This window comes from Pinus tabuliformis, chromosome 2_1 (genome assembly GCF_031772625.1).
Source record: "Pinus tabuliformis cultivar Carrire ecotype Pingquan chromosome 2_1, CPIR1, whole genome shotgun sequence".
Classification (NCBI taxonomy): Eukaryota; Viridiplantae; Streptophyta; class Pinopsida; order Pinales; family Pinaceae; genus Pinus; species Pinus tabuliformis.
This window is the reverse complement of record NC_142299.1, coordinates 859,440,453-859,462,944: the sequence shown is the minus strand read 5'-3', so window position 1 is coordinate 859,462,944 and position 22,492 is coordinate 859,440,453. Positions and strand designations below refer to the sequence as shown.

At 38.2% G+C, this 22,492-nt stretch overlaps 1 protein-coding gene across 1 annotated transcript in view; it reads left to right on the top strand.

Annotated features, from left to right (window-relative positions):
- Positions 1-17,597: 17,597 nt before the first annotated feature.
- Positions 17,598-22,492, top strand: part of LOC149203392 (phosphoenolpyruvate phosphatase-like) — a 317,110-nt gene continuing 312,215 nt past the window's right edge. Inside the window, exon 1 of the mRNA XM_089401855.1 lies at positions 17,598-17,742. The gene's annotated coding sequence lies outside the window, so the exon portion shown is untranslated. The remainder of the gene's footprint in view (positions 17,743-22,492) is intronic.

Below are 22,492 nucleotides of genomic sequence, written 5' to 3'. Positions count from 1 at the left end.
AAGAACCTTAACCATTTCAGACATCTCAAAGAAATCTTTTCTAAAAGTTTTTTCATCTTCAGACATCCCTTCAGGACCTTCTTCATGTGTCATGACTATTGAAGCTTGAGGTGTGTTTGTTCTCATTGAAACAATTTGAGATCTTGGTTCCACAAGTTCTCCTTCTCCTCTTTAAGCTTTAACCTTGCGAGCGTCAGAAAAACACTTGCAAACAAAGTCAAACATTCACAATAACATGATGCTCTGGTACTGAAAACTTGAAGATTTGAACAAATTGCAAGTAAAATTTTTATATGTGTTTTGTGTAATGGATCAAATTACAAAACACATAAAAAAATAATTTTTAAACACAATTAACAAACAAAACATAGAAGAAATACCATATCAGAAACACATAATGACAAACATGATAAATGAGTTCACCCCTCTGTTGGGCTACATCTCCTCGTCCAGCTTCCAATGCAGGGCCTCTTTGATTAAGTGCTAAAAGATGTGTTTTGATGGCTTTACAATGCTTAGAATGTAAAACAAATGTCTCAAATGGATCTAGAACTATCAGAAACCCCCCATATAGGTTCTTTTTGCACCTCATTTGGCCAAAAACTGAGAAATTTATGCATGTTACATGTTTTTCCCAAATTCCATAGCTAACCATCCTACAATTCGATCCAAATCCGGCTTGAGCGCTCCAAACCCAGAATCGACACGCAAACTTGGCCTACAATCCCGCCCGATGGGCGAATTGTCAGACAGTTAAACTGTCCACTAATGCCCAATTTCTGAAAAACGTGGTCGTATGGGGGCATGTGCCCAAGGGTTGGGGCTAACCGCACGCCCCCATCGACCAACCCCCAATGAAATTACACGTGGTCATATTGCGCCTGCGAAACCCTAGGCTAGTGCCAAAATCCGTGTTGAGGGCTTAAATATTGAGCGCTTCAATTGTTTGCTGGCGGTGAGGTCGCATGACGATCGTGTAGCCCAAAGCTGGCCCCCTCTGCTCCTCTGCGCACCTGGTTGTAAGCAGGTTCATGTGACCCCAGGCTGGACCCTATCCATTGCTCCGCTATCAGTTCTACTCCCAGTTCATTATATTGTGCGCTATAACCATAGGGTTGGGGCTAATCCCTGGCCCTTAGTCCAGCCCCTTGGTTCTGAGGGCGCGGGACCAAGACTGGGGCTTCGCCCTGGCCCAAACCTCCAATATGCAATGTGTTGAACTTTAAGTATAAATCAGAACCTTAGGTTAATAAGAAACATAGTTTGGTGTGTTGGGGAATGGTTTGTGGTGCTTGTTGCTTGGTCGTGGGTTCGGTTCTGGTGAGCAGCTTGGCCCCTTAACAAAATTTTAATGTGCAGTCCAGAGGCCATGTGGCAGCTAGCCATTAGCCCACGTGGCCCGCCATCATTGGACCACATCAATGAACCTGTAACCAATAAAATTGCGCCATTCACGGACCAATCACAAAAGACACTTATCAATGAACAATTGGCCTGAATTGTACATCAAATGCCCAGTCACCTGCCTAGTAAGTGTACGTACTATTGCCTGGGTGTACCTGCAACCCAATTACAAAAATTTTAGTTGTTTGGCAATTTGATCAGAACACGATATTAGGAGCATATGATATCGGTTTTGAGTGAAACAAGTTGTGTTGGATTCGGTTCATTGATATCTACATACTAGTATATGTTTCGAGCATTTTGAGCACTAAACTGATTCCTTGGATCATTACATTATATTTGGCAGGCGACGATTATGACATAATACATGGTTACGTTTAATTCCTTTGGGTTACGGGGCCCCCATTGGGGGCTGACCCACGTGGTACGGATGGGTTTGACTCTCGCCGGCTCCACACTAATAATAATATGTTATATGGTGTGTGTTGTGGGGTGGGTGGGTTCGGCGAGCCCAACCCGCCCCATTTTTAAATTGTTTTTTTAATTTTTTATACAACAAATATTATTATTTTTTTCTAAAATAAGGGTGATTGAGATTTTTAACTATTAAACAAATTCACCGATCCGGTGGTTGGATTCCATGCGCAGGGTCTTGGTCAATTTGTTGCCTTGTTAAGATTTCCACTGGGCAAAGTTTGACCCAAACTTTGACCATGAATATCTGGAGCATATGAACTCGGATTTGAATTTCGTTCACAACGTTGGAATCAGAGCGATGAGTACTACAATCTGTTCTTGGCTTCAGTTCAATATGAGGACTTTTATTTTTGATCTTTTCCATAACCACTGTTAGCTTTTGAATGTGTATGGAGCCACTTGGATCATTCCTCCCCGTTGAGGATATTTTGGTCCTCCAAAAGCATGAAAATAATATGCAACTGTTGTGTTACATTGTCTGCACCACAAGTTTCCTGACAGGTCACCCTTCCTTCTCCTTCACCCTTTTACTTTGGAGCCATAAGTGATGAACCAACACATGCATCCTCTGCAAACCTATAGTACCTATTTTCAAATTACATGGTCAATTACATGACCAATAATGAACCAAGCATCCCCATACCTTCCAAGAGTTTATAGGACACACTCTTTGGTCAAGTTTACATCATAATAAAATTCAATACCCCAACTATCAATAAAAGGCCAAAACATCATTGTTGCTTTAATAAGAAATGGAAAACACAACATCATTTTTACAATTATTTGCAACACATGATTTACAAATTGTTTGCATGACAAGCTACTATATCTATCAAAACCATCTCTTACTAATTAAAGTGAACCACGAGGAATGTGGCAGATTTGCTTGTTGAACATCTTCACCGACTAGTTTCTGCACAAGCGCTTTGTACCTGCGACGATGCTCTGGATGGAGCCTCCAACATGTGGCTCTTTGATGTCCACCTCTATTGCAATGACTAAAAAAATTTCTTCTTCCTCCAGACCTGCTTAAACTTCTTCTTTCCCTAATGTGAAGAAGGCCTTTCACGCCTCATCATTTTTCTTGCTTCCATCTCTTCCGGCACTCAGCAACCACATGGTTATGTAACCAACATAAATTACATGATTTTATACTCCATGATTTATTTTCACCATTAACAACATGCTTGTAATCAAAATGAACTCTAGAATATCAAGACTGTTTATACCTCTCTTGGTTGTCTTTGGTACAATTTTGGCGATGAGAGCTTACCTTAGCTCTCCCTTTGTGGTGTGCACTGTCATGGGGGATCATGATGTGTTTCAATCATCCTCTTTCTTTGATGGTTGCGGCAATGCCTTGGGAGCTTTTGACACCTTTGAGCACTTTCCTTCAATGTATCCCAAACCTGTGAATCGAGGTCTTTGTACCACCTCCAATGGCTGAATCATTCCTTGCCCATTAACACCAATTCCTCCTCCTTTATACCCCATCTTGGTAAGGAGTCTCATGCATGTTCCTGAAATGGGTACCTCCATATTTCCAACATAAATAGTGTCATGTGAAAACGAAACTGAAGAATGATCGACATTGTTTACCTCAGATTTTGATTTTGAAACAGGTGATGATGGCTTCGCTAAGCCTTTGTTGTGCTTCAATTTTTCCAAGGCCTCTTCTGTGGCTTGTAACTGAAGCTGCAATCTTTGCTTCTCCTCTTTTTCTTCTCGTAGAAGTCTCCTCAATTCAACATTATCTGCTTGAAGGATCTGATTGATCTCCTCATTTGAATGATGAGAAGACGATGAAGAATATGAATGTACACTCGAGGGGGTAGATGGAGCATCATCCTCTGCTCTTTCTTTCTCCCATTCCTCTCTTGCCATTTTCTTCTCATAAGCTTCATACATTATGTCCACCATTTTTGACATCCTGAGGAAGGCCTCATACATATCTCTATCATCCTCCATTTTCTTTCTTGTCGCACATTCAATTTCACACTCACAATTCACATCAGCAAGAAGACCGCTATGATACCAAACTTGATCCAAATCTCTTCAGCTACTGGAATTATCCATGATCTTTTATTTATATGATGTTAGCATAATTACATATAAAAGAGCATAAAATGACCACATGTTCATGCTTTAAAGAAGAAGAAACATAACAACAACCATCAAATCAAGAACACAAACACATTGATAACAGAGTTCACCTAGTGTGGGTTACATCGTCGGGCCTTGGTGTCAAGAGTGGGGAGGTAACTTCATTGAATGTTGCATAATGATGATGATTTACATGGCATGTTCTTTGCCATTACAAGGATAAATACCCTCAACCATAGTGGCATGTCTCTCCACGAGACGTTTTTAGGAACTCTCACTCATATAGGCAAATTTCTTCAACAAAAGTGGCATGTCTTTCCACGAGACATTCTCCCTATAGGAGCTATCACTTAAATGGGCATTCTTTCAGCATGACAAGCTAATAATATCTCACAAGATGTGGCATACAAGTATCCCTCAACATAATGGTAATCAGGGAACTCAAAAATGAAAACATCAACTCAACAAATCAGAAGAATAACATGACATAACTACATCATATACCTCTACTTTGATGGATGGCTAAAAAATGCAAAGCTTAGCTGTAGAAATGGACTTCACCACTGAACTCGTGGCGCGAAATTGTGTCAAACGACTATAAATTTGGCCCCTTTCTAACACCGTCAAATTCTGGACCCTCAGGAATCTTAAAGATTCCTTCCCGAAGATGGCTGAAAAATTTGTTGCTCGGATGAAAATATTGAGCACACCACTGTGCTCCCTGCGAATTTTTGTGAAAAATGACTATAAAATTGGCATCATTCTGCCTCGATAAAAAATCAGCCTCCAAGGGAATCTTTTAGATTCTACAAGATTCTCCAAAGATTCCTTGTTGTTAAACCCCTGAATTTATGCTACTCAGATGGAGATTATTACTGCACGATTGAACTCTTGGAGAGAAAACGTGCAAAAATGACTATAATCTTGACAAATTTTTTCACTAACATCTCTAGCCCTTTAAGGGAATCTTTTCAACATCTTAATATTCCCTGGCTCATGGTTCTGTCGCCCAAGCCGCTCAGGTTATGCTCTTCTCTCCACCGTTGGTCCCGTTGAATGTCAAATTTGTGTTGTTAAATAATAAACTAGGCAAACTATACAATGTGGTTGTTTGACCGGTTGGGAAACGCTGAGATTAGGTGGCAAGCGGTGTTGGGTTCGAATTTGACTTCGGTAATTTTTTGTTATTGGAAACATATTAAAATAGTTGGTGGATTTGTTAACATCGGTGGTTACCCATATGTTTTGGGCGCATTTCAAAATTGGAGCAGCGGTTGCACATTATATTTGGCAATGATTATAATACGAGGTTTTGTGTCGTTGTCATATGCCACATGGTTGGCGTATTACATAACCAGTGAAGGTTAACAAATGTTGTCGTGTTTGAATATTCATCGGCATTTGTTTTGGCGGTTTGTGGTTACATTATATTTGGCAGGCAATGGTTATGACATAATACACGGTTACATTTACTTCCTCTGGGTTACGGGGCCGACCCACGTGGGCCAGGCGTTCAACTCTCATAGGCCCAATTGATCATTGTATAACTTTAAGGCACATCATTGAAAACATTTGGGAGAAAAATGAAGAAGGATTTTGTTGCTTTGTTGATTTCAGAAAAGCGTTTGACACAGTTCCTAGGGATAAGTTGTGGCATAGAATGGAGGAACTTGGGGTTCCTAAACATTTGAGAGCAGCTATGCATAGGTTGTATGAAGAGGTGAAAATCAAAATTAAAACTTTAGCTGACATTTTTGAAAGTTTTAGAAGCAATATCAAGGTCAAGCAAGGTTGCCCATTATCTCCTACCCTTTTTGGTTTATATATCGACAAGCTTGAGAAGTGGTTAAATTTGCAAGGGGGTGATGGTATCCATTTAGGAAAGCTTGTTATAAGGCTTCTTTTGTATGCAAATGACCTTATTCTGATTGCTAAATCTGCTCTTGGTTTGCAAGGGCGCTAACTATCCCTTGAGCATTTTTGTAAAAGGGTGGGGATTCAAGTCAATATTAGCAAAATGAAAGTAGTGGTTTTATCTATAAAAAAAAACATAACCAACATAAGTTCTACTTTGAAGGCAACATTCTGGAAGAAGTTGCAGACTACAAATACCTTGGAATTGACTTCAACAAAAATCTAAGTTGGGATGGCTATAGAAAGAAAAGAACTTTGTGGGGTTGGAATGGGATTAGAAAACCACTCAAACTCTTTATAGGCTTCTAGTGATTTCAATGATTTTCTATGGTTGTGAACTGTGGGCCAACAGTACATCCGACATGCAGTGGAAATAAATTGAGAAAATTCAGAAGCGTTTGATTACAAACAAATTCAAAATTAAAAGTGCAATTCCTTATGATATATTGTTAAGTGAAACATGGGATTATCCTATTGAATCATTTGCTACGGTGCGAGCCATAAGGTATTTAAAAAAATTTGAGAAAATGGAAGAGGGAAGATGACCTAAGGTTGTCTTTAATGACATTTGTGGAAAAGAAAGAAGACTTCGATGCAACAAAATAACAAGTGGTTTAGTAAATGGGGTATTTGCTTGAACACATGTCTCATAAATAGTAAAGAGATTAAAACTTTTGTTATGGATAAGTTCCACAAGCGTATTTGGGATTATGAGTTAGGGAGAAAGAAAAAGTAATATATTGAAGTGTTTAATCTCACTCATAATCATCAACAAAAAACATACATAGAGGCCAATATTTATTTGAGAGCCAAAATTATTATTGCTCAGTTAATGACTAATTAAAATCAACTCCATTGTGAAACAAGGAGCTGGAAAAGGCCAAAATAAGTGTGGGAGGAAAGAGTATGCATTTTTTGTTCTTTTTGAAAAGTGGAAACATAAAAGCATTTCATTTTAGAATGTGAGGCTTCAAACACAACATGGAAAGTTATGAAGATATTTTGGCTGCTAGCTCTTGGGATAATCTATTTAGTGAGGGGTTTGTCGAGAAGCTAGGAGTGTTTATTGTGAGGCTTCACAGGAAAAGGGCCAAATACACCAACCAGACGAAGAAACAATCTGTCCCATAGGCTATCTTTAGCCTCATGGCTGTTAAAATATTTTTCTTTCTTTTTTTTTCTAATAATAATATGTTATATGGTGTGTGTCGTGGGGTGGGCGGGTTCGATGGGCCCGACCCGCCCCATTTTTTTTTCTTTTTTTTTACAACAAATAAGTCATTTTTTATTTTGTTGAAAATAAGGGTCATTGGGCTTTTTAACTATTTGACAAATTCTCCCGTCCGGTGGCCGGATTCCGTGCGTCGGGTCTTGGTCAATTTGTTGCCTCGTTAAGCTTGTCACTTGGCCAAGTTTGACCTAAACTTTGATCGTGAATATCTAGAGCGTACAAACTCGGATTTGAGTGTCGTTCACACCATTGAAATCAGGGCGACGAGAACTTTGACATGGTCCTAGTTGCACTTCAATATGAGTACTTTGATTTTTGAGTTTTTCCATGGCCACTGCAGGATTCTAAGCATGTATGGAGCCACCTGGATCACCTTGCAACCCCTAGACTCTTGTAACAGTTTGTTGTACGCATAACTCTATAAAAACTAGCTAAGTGTCCAAGTTCTTTTGATGTTATGGAGCTCTTACTTACCTTACAGATTCTATTTCTTTTGAAAATAATGGTACAACAAGATAAGTATCATTTCATTTAATTCCAATTTTTGTCAAATAACAACTCGTTTTGATCAGGTAGGTCTATTGCTTCATATACTCCTGGACTTGCTCCTACCCCTACCTATCTCTTCTTTGTTGGATTATATGCTGCTGGTGAAGATGTTGTTGCCCTGGCTATCAAAATGGAAAGGGTTCCAAGCAAGATGGTGGTGGGTATTGATCTTGGTCTATAACGGGGACCATGTATGAACTTATTAGTCTCATGTTACTACCAAAGAAGGGAGCCATGTTGAGACGATTCAGTAGTTTGAACCCAACCTTGTCCTTTCACCCATTTGAAGGCTGAGTAAGACGAGGTTAGGAAGGAGGACAAGACCATAGATTGGGCGTGAGACCAGAAAGTGGGACGAGACCAGGATGGGGCATGGAACAAACATATTCTTCTTCTTGACTCAAGAACAAGTATTTGTGGACCTAATAGCATAAAGCATGAATGATCAATTAAAAGCATGCCTTCAAAGGTAGCTCACCCCATAGAGACTGAATAAACATTGGGGTTTAACTATAAATAATGTCAACTTTAGCTGCAGAATCAAGGTCTATGCCATCTTGGCAATCGAATGAGAAATACAGACCTTTTTTTATTTATAATCTTATATTGGCAGTATAAGAACTCAACTTCCAATTCAACCGATTCATATTTGATGAAATACACACTCCTTTACCAAACCCAACACTTTATGCACCACGTGAAAGCATCCTTTACATAGTTGACGCGACAAGCATTCATATTAGGACCGTAGGTAGGGTCGATTAAGGCGAGGCAAGTGAATGGCACATTTTTGAATGGATCACTACTTATCAACTTGCCTTGAAGCTGAAGAGCTAGGGATCCATGTTATAATTTTGTCGTTATTGATCTTACAAAATTGAAGATCTATAATAATTATATGTTTGAAGGTGAGATTCCCATAAATATTGCTAGAGAAAAGGAGTTAAAATGTTTGTATATCTCCAGCAATCGGTTTAGTGGAACCATTCCTTCATAGATCAAACATCTAAGTAACCTTGTCAACTTCAATGTAAGAAATAACCAACTGCCTAGACCGCTTCCTCATGCACTTGCAGGCTTGAGTTCAATTAATATCCTCCAACTTGATCATAATTCTTTGTCCCGGAAATTGCAAATGAGATAATGTCATTACCACATATCTCTCAGCTCAATCTTGCTAGCAACTAGTTAACATGTAAAATCTCTCCAAGGGTAGGCTCCATGTCAAATTTAAGCATTTTGGACATGTCAAACAATCTATTTTCAAGGGAAATCCCTTCTCAATTGGGGAATGTGAGGTTAGTCATTTTCAACATATCTGACAACTAGTTGGATGGCTCCATTCTAGCCACTCTCAATGATTTGGCTTTCAAGGATAGTTTCCTTGGCAACCTTAACCTCTGTATCTATCTTTTAGGGTTACATCATGTTCTTCTCATAAAGGAGAATCATTCTTACGTCATTGTTTGCCCGTAATATGTAAATTATGTTGTTTGCGTGGACAATTTTATTGCTTTTGGGTTTGATTTCTGTTGGATGTCTGAACACAAATATTGGCATAGTGAGAATGACTTCAAGAACATATCATATGCATGGATCTAGATGCTCACTTAGATCTACATGAGCTAGGAATGGAGTTATGCTTCGAGGAATTGGAGGAAATTATAACCACTGAAGAATCCCAATGCCTCTTTGAGATGGAAACATGCAAGTTCCAGCCACCCATCTCAATCTCTAGCCACCCATTCCCAAGTGTTCACTAAAGGAGGGATCTGCAAGGAGTGATACAAATTGGCAACCAAATTTTGCAACCTATCTACTTTTCAGTTGAAGTGGAAAAATGCATGTATATATAGCCTTTCAAGATTTATTATGGAGATCTTTTTTTGTGTGTATAAATTCCATGCTTGAAATGGTGAAAGAAAATGAACCATAATGTCTTGAAAAATTTCCATGCAACTCGTATATCCTTGTATTGATTATTTGTTAATTTGTTTAAATTATTTGGTGAACTCTGTTAGCAGTGAGATGAACTCCCAAATGTTCCATTCCTTCAGTGCCTTTGCACCTTTAAAGGCAGTTGCTAGTATAGATAGAAAGAAAGAAATAAATTATTTTAACGTCCACGAGGCTAAAGATAGCCTAGGACAAATTGTTTCTTCATCTGTTGATGTATTCGACCCTTTTTCTGTGAAGCTTCACAATAAATGCTCCTAGCTTCTCGACAAACCCCTTGCTAAATAGATTATCCCAAGAGCTAGCTGCCAGCATATCTGCATAACTTTCCCTGTTGTCTTTGAAGGCCTCACAATCTAAAATGAATTGCTTCTCTATTTCCACTTTTCCGAAAGAACAAAGTATGCATACTCTTTACTCCCACACTTCTTTTGGCCTTTTCCAGCACCTTGTTTCACAACGGAGTTGATGAGAATTAGTCATTAATTGAGTAATAAGAATTTTGGCTCTCCAAGAGATATTGGCCTCTATGTATGCTTTTGGTTGATGACTATGAGTGAGATTAAACACTTCAATATAATACTTTTTCTTTCTTCCTAGCTCCTTATCCCAAGTACGCTTGTGGAACTTATCTAGAACAGAAGATTTTATCTCTTTGTTGTTTATGGGACACACGTTCAAGCAAATACCCCATTTACTAAACCATTTGTTATTTTGCTACATCCAAGTTTTTTTTTTTTTTTGCACAATCTGTCATTAAAGACAACCTTAGACCATCTACTCTCTTCCATTTGCTCATTTTTTTTTAAATACCTTATGACTTGCACCATAGCAATTGCTTCAATAGGAGCAGCCCCTGTTTCACTTAACAATATAGCATAAGGAACTGCACTTTTAATCTTGAATTTGTTTATAATCAAACGCTTTTGAATTTTCTCAATTTGTCTCCACTACATGTCGGATGTACTGCTGGCCCATAGTTCACAACCATTGAGAATCACTAGAAGCTTAAAAATAATTTGAGTGGTTTTCCAGTCCCATAACTCTGCCTCTCTACACCTATTTTGAAAAGCATAAAATGTTTTCCAACCCCCAAAGTTCTTTTCTTTCTACAATAATCCCAGCTTAGATTTTTGTTGAAGTCAATTCCGATGTATTTGTAATCCGCAACTTCTTCTAGAATGTTGCATTCAAAGTAGAACTTATGTTGGTTATGTTTTCTTTTCTTAGAGAAAACCACTACTTTCGTTTTGCCAATATTGACTTGCATCCCCACACTTCTACAAAAACGCTCAAGGGATAGTAAGTGCTCTTGCAAACCAAGAGCTGATTTAGCAATCAAAATAAGGTCATCTGCATACAAAAGAAGCCTTATAACAAACCTGCCCAAATAGATACCATCACCCCCTTGCGTATGTTGGGTTGTGTTATATTCTTTCCATGTAGTTAACAGGGGGTTTGAGGGGTACCCGTAACCCCACTTTATGGGGTCCGGGGCAGTGCCCTGGAAAATTTTGATTTTGGACCCTATGTTAGGTTGGGCGGACCCACCTATGGTTTTGTGCATGATTTTTACACGTGTTTTTTGGACGTGATGGTTTTTCGGTCCATGGTATTGGACGTGATGGTTTTCGGTCGATGGTATTGGATGCTTCGGCATGTATAAATATGTATTATAACATTGAAAGGAACATAATGAAAAAAATCAAGCTGGTAGTCCCAATTTTGGGATTCAGGGGAAAATCTCTGTGTATATGTGTTTTATGTGTTATGATCTCGCATTGTTTATTTTCTATGTTTTAGAATTCATATGCAGGTAATTTCTGTACGGGGTTAAAACCTACAATTGGTATCAGAGCAGTTTTGGCTTCAAGGGGATGCCTTTGTTGCTGAGGGGTTTTCGCTTGGGCCTGTGGTAGACCCTGTTCAGTGGGAGATCTGCAAGATCGATTCTAGTGGTGAAAGAAGATGGCGAGCAGTGGAAAGATAAAGATCGAGAAATTTAATGGTCAAAGTTTTGAGTTGTGGAAACTCAAGATGGAGGATTTGTTGGTGGATAAAGATCAGTGGATCGCGGTAGATCCAGGTACTAAACCAACGAGAGTGTCCGATGAAGAATGGAAGAAGTTGGATTGGAAGGCAAAGAGCACAATACGATTGTGTGTCTTAGATTCAGTATTGCTGAATGTATCAAGGGAAGCTACGACAAAGGCTTTGTGGGACAAGTTAGGGACTTTGTACCAATCTAAGTCTCTGGTGAATAAACTATTGTTGCAGAAAAAGTTGTATAACCCGAGGATGAAAGATGAAGACTCGGTGACAGAGCATCTGAATGCATTTAATACTATGGTAAGTCAGTTAGCATCTGTTGATATTAAACTTTCAGATGAAGATAAGTGCATCAATTTGTTGTGTTCTCTATCAGATTCGTGGGATAGTCTGGTTATTGCAATAGGTAGCAATGCAACTGCCTTGCATTTTGATGAAATAGTCTCATCCTTGCTGACGGAGGAAATGAGATGAAAAAATATGGAGAGTCGTCTATAAGAGGACAGTCCCAGAACAGAAACAAAAATAACTCATCGAGTGGGAGATCTAAATCTAGAGGGAGATCTAAATCTCTAGGAAAACCTGTAAAGGTGGTGTGCTGGAAATGCGGAAAGGAAGGGCACTTCAAAAGGGACTGTAAATCTAAAGCTCTTGATAAAGGAAAAGGATCTGATGAGGTTCCTTCTGCAAAGGCGAAAACCACCTCAGATGAAGGTGTGGATGTGTACTTGGCTTCTTCAAGTACACATGTAGATCATGAGGCATGGTTGATTGACTCAGGTGCATCCTTTCACTTCACTCCCCATAGAAAGTGGTTCTGCGAATATGAGAAATATGATGGTGGTGATTTCTTCTTGGGGGATGACAAGAAGGCTAGAATCGTTGGTCGTGGAAAAGTAAAGATGAAGTTGCAAGGTGGAAGGGTTAGAATACTTCCAGGTGTTCTACATATTCCTGCATTAGCCAGAAATTTGATTTCTGTTAGCAAGCTGGATGATGCAGGTGTAAAAACAGTGTTTGAGAAGGATACCTGCAAGATGGTTCGGGAGCACTGGTATTGATGCGGGGAGTTCGGATTGGAACTTTGTACAAGCTGCAAGGTAGCACTATTATTGATGGGTGCAATAGTTCTGTGGTTCCTGAAAGTGGAGCAGAAAATCTAGTGGTCTTTGGAGAGAAGACCATGCTGTGGCATCAAATGCTTGGACATATTGGAGAAAAGGGCCTTCGGATACTTCATGGTAAAGGTATGGCAGAAGGTATGAATAATAGCTCTCTGGATTTTGATTTCTGTGAAAATTGTGTATATGGGAAGCAAAATCAGGTGAGTTTCCCCTCTAGTAGTAAGAGGGCGAAATAGATATTAGAACTTGTGCACAGTGATGTGTTTGGACCTGTGAAGGTTCCATCACTGGGTAAGTCTATGTACTATGTATCATTTATAGATGACTTCTCAAGGAATACATGGATATATTTCCTTAAGAAGATTTCTGAAGTCTTTGACAGGTTTAAAGAATTTAAGGCTTTGGTGGAAAACCAGACAGAGAAGAAGATAAAGGTGCTGAGAACAGATAACGGTGGAAAGTTTTGCAGTAAGGAATTTGAAGAATTCTGTAAGAAGTGTGGTATAGCATGGCAAAAGACTACTCCATATACACCTCAGCAAAATGGAGTTGCAGAAAGAATGAATAAGATGTTGATGGAAAGGGCAAGAAGCATGCTCAGTGGTGCCGGGTTAGGACAAAAAATTTGGGCAGAGGTGGTGGATACTGCATGTTACCTGGTCAACAGGTCACCTTCATCAGTGTTGGAGGATAAGACTCCACAAGAGGTATGGACTGGTAAGAAACCCTCTCTTTCACATCTGAGGGTATTTGGATGTGATACATATGTACATGTTCCAATGGAGAAACGAACCAAGTTGGATAGTAAATCTGAAAAGTGCATCTTTATTGGGTATAAGGATGGTTTAAAGGGTTATAAGCTTTGGAACCTAGTCTCACGGAAGGTTGTGTACAGCCGAGATGTGGTGTTCAGAGAGGTGAAAGATGTTATTAAACATGAAGTCCAACGAAAGGAACCTGAGAAGATAGAGTTTGAGCTAAAGGAGGAAGAATCAGACTCTACAGCATAGGAGGAATCGGAAGATGAAGAGCCACAAACTCTGGTTGTGAGAAGATCAATTCGAGAAAGAAGGCAGCCAGAAAGGTATAGTCCATCTACTTTCTGTTTAAATTTTGCTTTGTCTGTTACTGATGATGATCCCAGAACTGTGAAGGAAGCAGTGGATTCAGAGGATGGAAAACTCTGGAAAGAGGCCATGGTTGATGAAATGGCATCTTTGCACAAAAATGAGGCTTGGGATCTGGTGGAGTTGTCGGCTGGAAGGAAACCCATTGGCAGCAAATGAGTGTTCAAAAAGAAGACAAATGTAGAATGAAAGGTGGAGAAATAAAAAGCTCGGTTGGTAGCAAAAGGTTATTCCCAGGTGTCGGGAATTGACTTTGGTGATATTTTTTTCTCCTGTTGCCAAGGTAACTTCTATTAGATTACTTTTATCTGTTGCTGCTGCTTTTGATTTTGAGGTAGAATAGATGGATGTGAAGACAACATTTCTTCACGGGGATCTGGAAGAGGAGATCTACATGAAGCAACCTGAAGGCTTGGTGGTGAAGGGTAAGAAAGAACTAGTATGCAAGTTAAAGAAGTCTCTGTATGGGTTAAAACAGTCACCAAGGATGTGGTATCAGAAATTTGATACGTTTATACGGGGACTTGGCTTCACTAGAAGCAAAGCAGATCATTGTGTGTATTTTAAATTAATTGGTGACCGTGTTATTTATCTGGTCTTGTATGTGGATGATATGTTGTTGGTTGGAAATGACAAATAAATTATCTAGGATTTGAAGACCCAATTGTCCTCCAAATTCGACATGAAAGATCTTGGTGCTGCAAACTATATTTTGGGCATGGAAATTAAAAGAGATCGGGAAAAGAGGAAGCTCTGGTTAAACCAGAGGAAGTATGTCGAGACAATATTGCAAAGGTTTAATATGCAGGATAGTAAACCGGTGAAGGTTCCTATTATTGTAGGTGTAAAGTTATCTGCTAAACAGTGTCCCAAGACACAAGAAGAGGAAGAGGATATGCCCGTGTTCCATATGCAAGTGCAGTTGGTAGCTTGATGTATGCAATGGTCTGTACTAGACCAGACTTTGCACATGTAGTGGGAGTATTGAGCAGGTTTATGTCAAAACCAAGAAAGGAGCATTGGATAGCAGTGAAGCGAGTTTTCAGGTATTTGCGTGGCACTAGTGATTATGGTTTGTGCTACCAAGGAAGACCAGGATTAGATAGAGTGTTGGATATTCGTGGCTTTGTTGATGCAAACTGGGCTGGAGATCTGGATCAGAGAAGATCTACAAGTGGGTATGTGTTTAACCTATTTGGAGGTGTAGTCAGTTAGATGAGTAAGAAACAATTTGTAGTGGCACTATCAACTATAGAGGCAGAATACATGGCAGCCACTCATGCAAGCAAGGAAGCAGTTTGGTTGCAGAGATCGTGTTCAAGTATGGGGTTAGTACAAGAAGTTATAAGGATAGACTGTGACCACCAAAGTGCAATTTTCTTGGCAAAGAACCCTGCATATCATTCAAAGACAAAGCACATTGATGTTCAGTATCACTTTGTGAGGGATATGATGGAAGACAAAAAAAGTGTTGCTGGTAAAGGTGGACACTTTGAAGAATATTGCAGATGCATTGACAAAATCTGTGAGCTCTAAGAAGTTCTCCTGGTGTAGAGAAACAATGGGCGTTTCAGGGCTGGAAAAATGACTAAGCTCTCCTATGGCCCCCTGTGGAAAGAAAACAATAAGTGGGAGAATGTTGGATTGTGTTATATTCTTTCCACGTAGTTAATAGGGGGTTTGAGGGGTACCCGTAACCCCACTTTAGAAAATTTTGATTTTGGACCCTATGTTAGGTTGGGCAGACCCACCTATGGTTTTGTGCATGATTTTTGCACATGTTTTTTGGACGCGATGGTTTTTCGGTCCATGGTATTGGATGCAATGGTTTTCAGTCCATGGTATTGGATGCTTCGGCATGTATAAATATGTATTATAACATTGAAAGGAACATAATGAAAAAAATCAAGCTTGTAGTCCCGGTTTTGGGATCCAGGTGAAAATCTCTGTGTATATGTGTTTTATGTGTTATGATCTCGCATTGTTTATTTTTTGTGTTTTAGAATTCGTATGCAGATAATTTCTGTACGGGGTTAAAACCTACAGTGTATTTAACCACCACTCCTCAAGCTTGTTGATATATAAACGAAAAAGGGTAGGAGAGTGGGAAGCCTTGCTTGACCCCGATATCACTTTTAAAACTTTTAGAAATGCCTATTGAAGTTCTAATTTTGACTTTCACCTCTTCATACAGCCTATACACAATTGCTCTCAAATGTTTAGTAACCCCAAGTTCTTCCATTATGTGCCAAATCTTATCTCTAGGAACCGAGTCAAACGCTTTTCTAAAATCAACAAAGCAACAAAAGACTTCTTCCTTTTTCTCCCAAACTTTTTCAATGATGTGCCTTAAATTTATACAATGATCAACTGTGGAATGTTTAGGTCTAAAACCTGCTTTCCCTTTAGCACGCTTATCTCTTTCTTTTGCCCACTTGCTAATTTTATTTTTTAGCATGCTTCTAAATAGCTTTGCAAACAAAGGGTTTATCATGATGGTCCTATAATTGGAGGGATTATTGACGTCATCGCTCTCGAAAAGAGGTATTGCCATACTAGTTGTCCAATATGTGGGGAGCCCCTGTTGTATGATGTTGTTGAAATTTTTTGTAATTTGAGGTGCAAAGATCTTTGAACCCAACTTTAGATATTCTGCTTGGAGTTCAGCTAACTCTTTTGCTTTTCCAACACCCAACTTCTTGATACCCATCTCTACCTCTTGCACCGTGTTCATGTCAACGGGTTTCGAACCAAATACTTTTTTATTAGATAAAATATAATACAAATGCCTAACTTACACATTAAAAAATATGAATAAAAATTATAACTATTTCACCATTATTATTGATTAAATTGGAAAAAAGATAAAGAAGATTTTATATTTTACATTTTTTTTCTAGTTTTTTTTTTTTTATATAGAGTATATATGTAAAATTCATAACCATATTTAAGTAAGAAACATATTAGTTTTTATAGAATTAAGGCTTCTGTGATCCATATCAAATTTTTAAGACAGGTTTCTTTCGGGGGTTTTTTCGGTCTAATTTCTCTAAAATCCGACAGAGATTTATTGAAATAACAAGTTTGATGGGTAACCCCTCATCGAAGTGCCTTAAGGGTTTTTGAGGGTGTTGAGTTCATATATATAGTCAAAAAACCAATTTAAATAACACAAATCAAGATTTCACCTCAAATTTTTCTGCGAGATTCCAGCACTAGAAAGTCAAAAAAATCACACTATAGACAACTCCATTTTTATTTATTTTAGTATAATTTTTAAATTATTTTTACATGAAATTTTATAATAAAACATTAAAAACATAACTGAAATTATAAATTAGCATTACTTAATAGCCATCCATTTAGTGCACTAAATTCATTTATGCGTTTACAAATATAATTTAAATTTAAATAAGATAAAATTGCAGTTTCACTTACCGTTTCAGAACTGAATTTTTGATAATTATTGAAAAAATTAAGTATTTAAATGCACAAAAAGAATTAAATATCCAAAACCATGTGGTTCGAACAGAATCATAAAACTGAAAATATTAAATACCGATAAATATTCCAAATGTTAATAGATTTATTTTTATCACCACGGGAAAAAAGCCATGTGGAAATTTAAATCACGATTTCATCTGGCATTAAACAAATCTGACTCTGCACCAGATTTTCAAAGTATTTTTAGTTTATTTTTGCTGGAGGAATATGCTGTTCATATTTCATTATTCCACTGGCCTTTCAAATCATATCCAGATCGCGAAATCGAGGGAAGAAATCTGAGTAACTCTGACGAAGAATGGTAGTTAAGTGGACGGTCTTTGCTACCCATGAGTTGCTTTGTTTCCAAAATTATACACTTCCTTTTATGATTATAGCATATCTATGACTTCAAAACTGCGCAAACTTTTGATTCTCAACATTCATTCTGGTTTGGATTTCGCAGAAGGCATTTGCAGCTTCGCCTCCTTTTCCTGACATATACTGGTAATTTAACTATCTAGGATATGTCATGCATATCTTCCCCAGTGTCCAATAGGATTCTTTTTATTTGTAAGCGACAGTCTCTGATGCAAATAGTTAGGTTCCATTGATATATATTTTCGTCGAATCCCTGGGTTTCGACTGGATTCTGTCAAGCAACTATGCTAATATAAGTCAAACTGGAGCGGTCACTAAATCAAGATTGATATCATCCGAGTTATCATATAAAACCATGTTTGTGGCTTTTTCGTCTATCGTCTGTGTTTTACCTGCTCAGGTTTTGCAGGAATATGATATATCATGTAAAATATGTGAAAAAAAATCATAATTTCTGTAGAAATAAAGGTTTGTAAATTAAAGGGTTCTAATATGATTTTAGAAGTGTTACTCTAATCGAATTTAGCTGAAAATAATTAATGTAGTTTAGTTGGATTTATGGATATAGTGGCAGATAAATGGATCGAAGTTAACTTCAGCTTACCCTAGTTTTTTGTCAGTGGAAGTGGGAATATAGTGTCAAAAGTGTAGCTGGCAATGAAAAAAATAGTACTTTTCTTGATTGTTTGAGTATTTGCGAAGAAGCTTCGTTCAAGCTGAACATCCAAAAGATTATTTTTTAAATCTTTAAAACACTCTTTTTGGTTTGGTGGGGGCGGAATGTGTCTGATAACTATTAATAATTATCAAATTATGTAAATTAAGGCTATTTTATACAAAGAACGGGCTGCAACTCTATGAGCTGAGTGCGCTAAAACTTAAAACACAAGACTTCCCCAGCTCACAAAACCAAAACAGCCACGAAGCTTATAACTCGTACAAATATAGATCTTAAACAGAGTAACTCAGTCGTCACACAAGGAAATTAAAAAACCCGATAAAAAAACCCTGGGGCATTTTAGGAAACTACACCCGCCTACCGTTTCAACACAAGCATCAGTTTTACGGAGTGCTGTGGTGGAGCGAGGACTTTAGAATTCTGCTAGGATAAGTACCTGTATACTATAGGAAGCATTTAACTGTCCAGAAGACGATAAGACTAGTCAGAAGGCACAAAACAGCATCAGCACAGTGTGAAACAAATCACCAAACACGGGCTTCTTAAAATTGTTATTTTCCTCACGGAGTGCAGGCATGGGTAACAGGTTCTGTATTTTACTGTTTACAGGTAACAGGGCAGCATGAACAGGCAGCGTGAACAGGCGGGCAAGCAGAGGACAGGGTTTTGTGAGCACAGTGGACAGACAGCGTGAACAGGGTTTCGTGAGCACAGTGGACAAGTAGCGTGACCAGGGTTTTGTGAGCACAAAGCATTGAGGCAGTTAACTTCTAAATAGGTAAACGTTCAGAACATGGAAAACGGTCAGAAGAGCCAAGGCGTAAAGAGCAAGGTAATTTCAGATTTGGTGGAAACAAATCATTTGGGTCAAGTCAAAATTGTTTCAACAGGAAAATAGAAAGGTGGATTTGGGTAAACGCAAAGCAATATGAGGGCATTTTAAGGCGTAGGATTGCTCGTTTTAAATGGGGACAAGTGAGAAGAAAACCGATCAAGATCAAGAAAAAGAAAAAGAAGATAAATAAGAGAAACAAAAATAAAGAAGAATCAATCATTTACAGTTTCACATTTACACCTCTTACTTGGTCATCAGATTTATATGTCCAAGAATTGATGAAGGTCAAAACAAAGCTGGAGATTTTGGAAGCCAGAGAACAGGAAAGAAACCGCAAAATTTCAGAGATCACAGTTGCAAATCAATGTCTAATGGAAGGTAATAGAATTTTAAAAGAACAAGTAATAATGTTACAAGAGGCTCTAGAGACAGGGAAACAAGAATGGCAAAACATGGAAGAAGTAATAACAACAAACAGAGAGGTGATAATTTCTAAACAAACTCAAATAGATACACAGGTATTTCAACAAATAGACATTTCCAAAGAGAAGGTAAAAATGAACAGTGGGAAAGATAGTCCAAAAGAAATCAAAGCTAGAGCTGAAGACGCTAATGGTTACATAAGGACAGAGGAAGAAGAAGATGCAAGTGATCGCAGAGCACGGTAAATAGAACAAAAAGAATGACAAGACAGAAAAACAAACTCTATTATCAGGGGAATAAGAGATTATGGGAAGAATGAAAGTACTCTCAATTTGACAAGAGACTTTCTGAAAGAGAAACTACATTGGAAATGGCAAATTTGCCAAGCAAGAAGGGTTGGGAGGATATGTGAAGAGAGGCCTTGACCCATAAAAGTCACCATGGAAAATGTACAAGAAAACGATAGCTTTGGGGCAAAAAAAAACTCTTGAAAGGCTCATACTTCTTCTTCGATGAAGATTTAACCAAAAAACAACAAGAGGAGAGAAGGGATGAAGTGGAGAAAATTAGAACAGCAAGAAATGAAGGGAAAAGGGCATGGTTGTACAATGGGAAGCCGTTATTGCAGTGTTTGGGCCTCTAGGCAAATCAAGGCAACAACATGACAGTAAGGAAAAAATAGAGAATTCAATAATAGAGACGAAAACAACAAGAGCAACATGGACAAAAAGGGGTGAAGACTCAAATTTGAGTCTTATGTGCCAAACTGCGTAGCAGTCAAATCCTACCTAGGTCTACCTAAGTTTAGTTTGTTGGAATTGTCGAGGTTACCCTTGGAGGAGGGGACCTGGGTTAGGGCTATTGCCGAAGGTAGAGACATAATTTGTCTCACGGAAACTCATCAACATGATGGTTGCAAAACTCATGTGTTTGACGGTTATTTGAAGTTGGCAGTTTGGAACAAGGTAGCAGAAAATGGCGAAGGGTATGGGGAAATACTAGTTTTAGTGAAAGAAAAAGAAGGCCGTCACATTAAGCTAATTAAAGAAGATGCAAATAAACAATATTTATGGTTGAAAATATTAGAGAATGAGAATCACATAAGAATTGCAGCATGCTATTTTGCCCCTCAAGTCTCAAAAACTTACAAAAATAAGGGGCTTGACAGCAAGGATCCATATGCAACTTTAAAACAAGATATTGCCGTGTACTCTTAGCAGGGAGAAGTTCTTTTAGTGGGAGATTTCAATGCTAGAACAACAAATAATCAAGCTAGCATCCTTTGTTGCAAAGAGGATAACAATCCTATTTGGCTCACTGAAGAGGAGAATCCCCAATGGGTGAGGTGTTCAGAAGATGACAAAGTTAGCAATCATTTTGGAGATGAGTTGCTTACATTGTACGGGGCTTTCAACTTAATTATTTGCAATGGTCTAGACAGATGGAAAAGGTCTGGGAACTTCACTTGCAACACATACAATGGGGCAAGTGTCGTTGACTATGTGATGTGTTCACAAAGCTTAATAGAAAAGATAGATGAAGTTAGTATTGGAGAGCATATTTGGGACTTAAAATCAGACCATAACCCAATTTTTATAAGGTTATCATGGTTAGAAGAAACGCAGCATAAGAGGAAAACCCAATGTTCTCGACAATCACTATCAAGGGGCAAAATTCTTCTAACACAAGAAAATGGTACTATCTTCAAGACAATGTTAGAGAGATTAATTCAGAAAGAGAAAACTGGTTTCAAACGCTTCAGCAACCATGAGTTAACAAATATAATCCAAAGTGCACTTGAGAAGTGCAAAAGAGCAAAAAATAGGAAATTAGAATCAAATTGCTTTCTTGTAAATGCTTGGTTTGATGAGGAATGCAAAATGGCAAGGAGAACCTTGAAAAAGGTAGGAAAAGAGAAGAATGTAAAATTATATAAACAGATACTAAAAAGGAAAAAAATGAGTTCATGCAAACAAGGAGAGAAGAGTTAATATATTTAAGCAAGAATAATCCAAAGCTTTTCTGGTAGGAACAACAACCAAGGAAGAAGCAAATTGAAAATAATATTACAGCGAATCAATGGTTTGATTATGCAAGGCAACTCTATGAGAGAATCTGAGGCGGAGTCCCCCCCATGATCAACACAAATTCGAAGCTCTTCACATTACAGGAGGTGGAGAATGGAATTAAGAGGTTGAAAACAGGAAAGGCAAAGGACTTGGTTGAACTTCAAGCAGAGTATCTAAAATGAGGAATGAATGCTCTTGCACCGCACATCATGAAAATATTCAACAACATCATTCAATAAGGATTCCCAAGAGACTGGACAACTAGCCTAGCAATACCCCTTTTTAAAAGTGGAGACATTAATAATCCATCCAACTATAGAACAATTATGATCAATCCTTTGTTTGCAAAGCTTTTCGACAGCATGGTAGAAGACAGAATTAGCAAGTGGGAAGAAGTAAAAGAAAAGAGGGCAAGAGGACAAGCAGGTTTTAGGCCGAAACATTCTATAGTGGATCATGGCATCACGTTGAGACACATTGTTGAAAAGGTTTGGGAGGACAAAGAAGAAGTATTTTGCTGCTTTGTTGACTTCAAAAAAGCATTTGACACAGTCCCTAGGGATAAGTTGTGGCATAGAATGGAAGAACTTGAAATTCCTGTGCATTATAGAGCCACTGTCCATAGACTTTATGAAGAAGTGAAAATCAAAATTAGAACCTCAGCAGGTATTTCAGAAAGCTTTAGAAG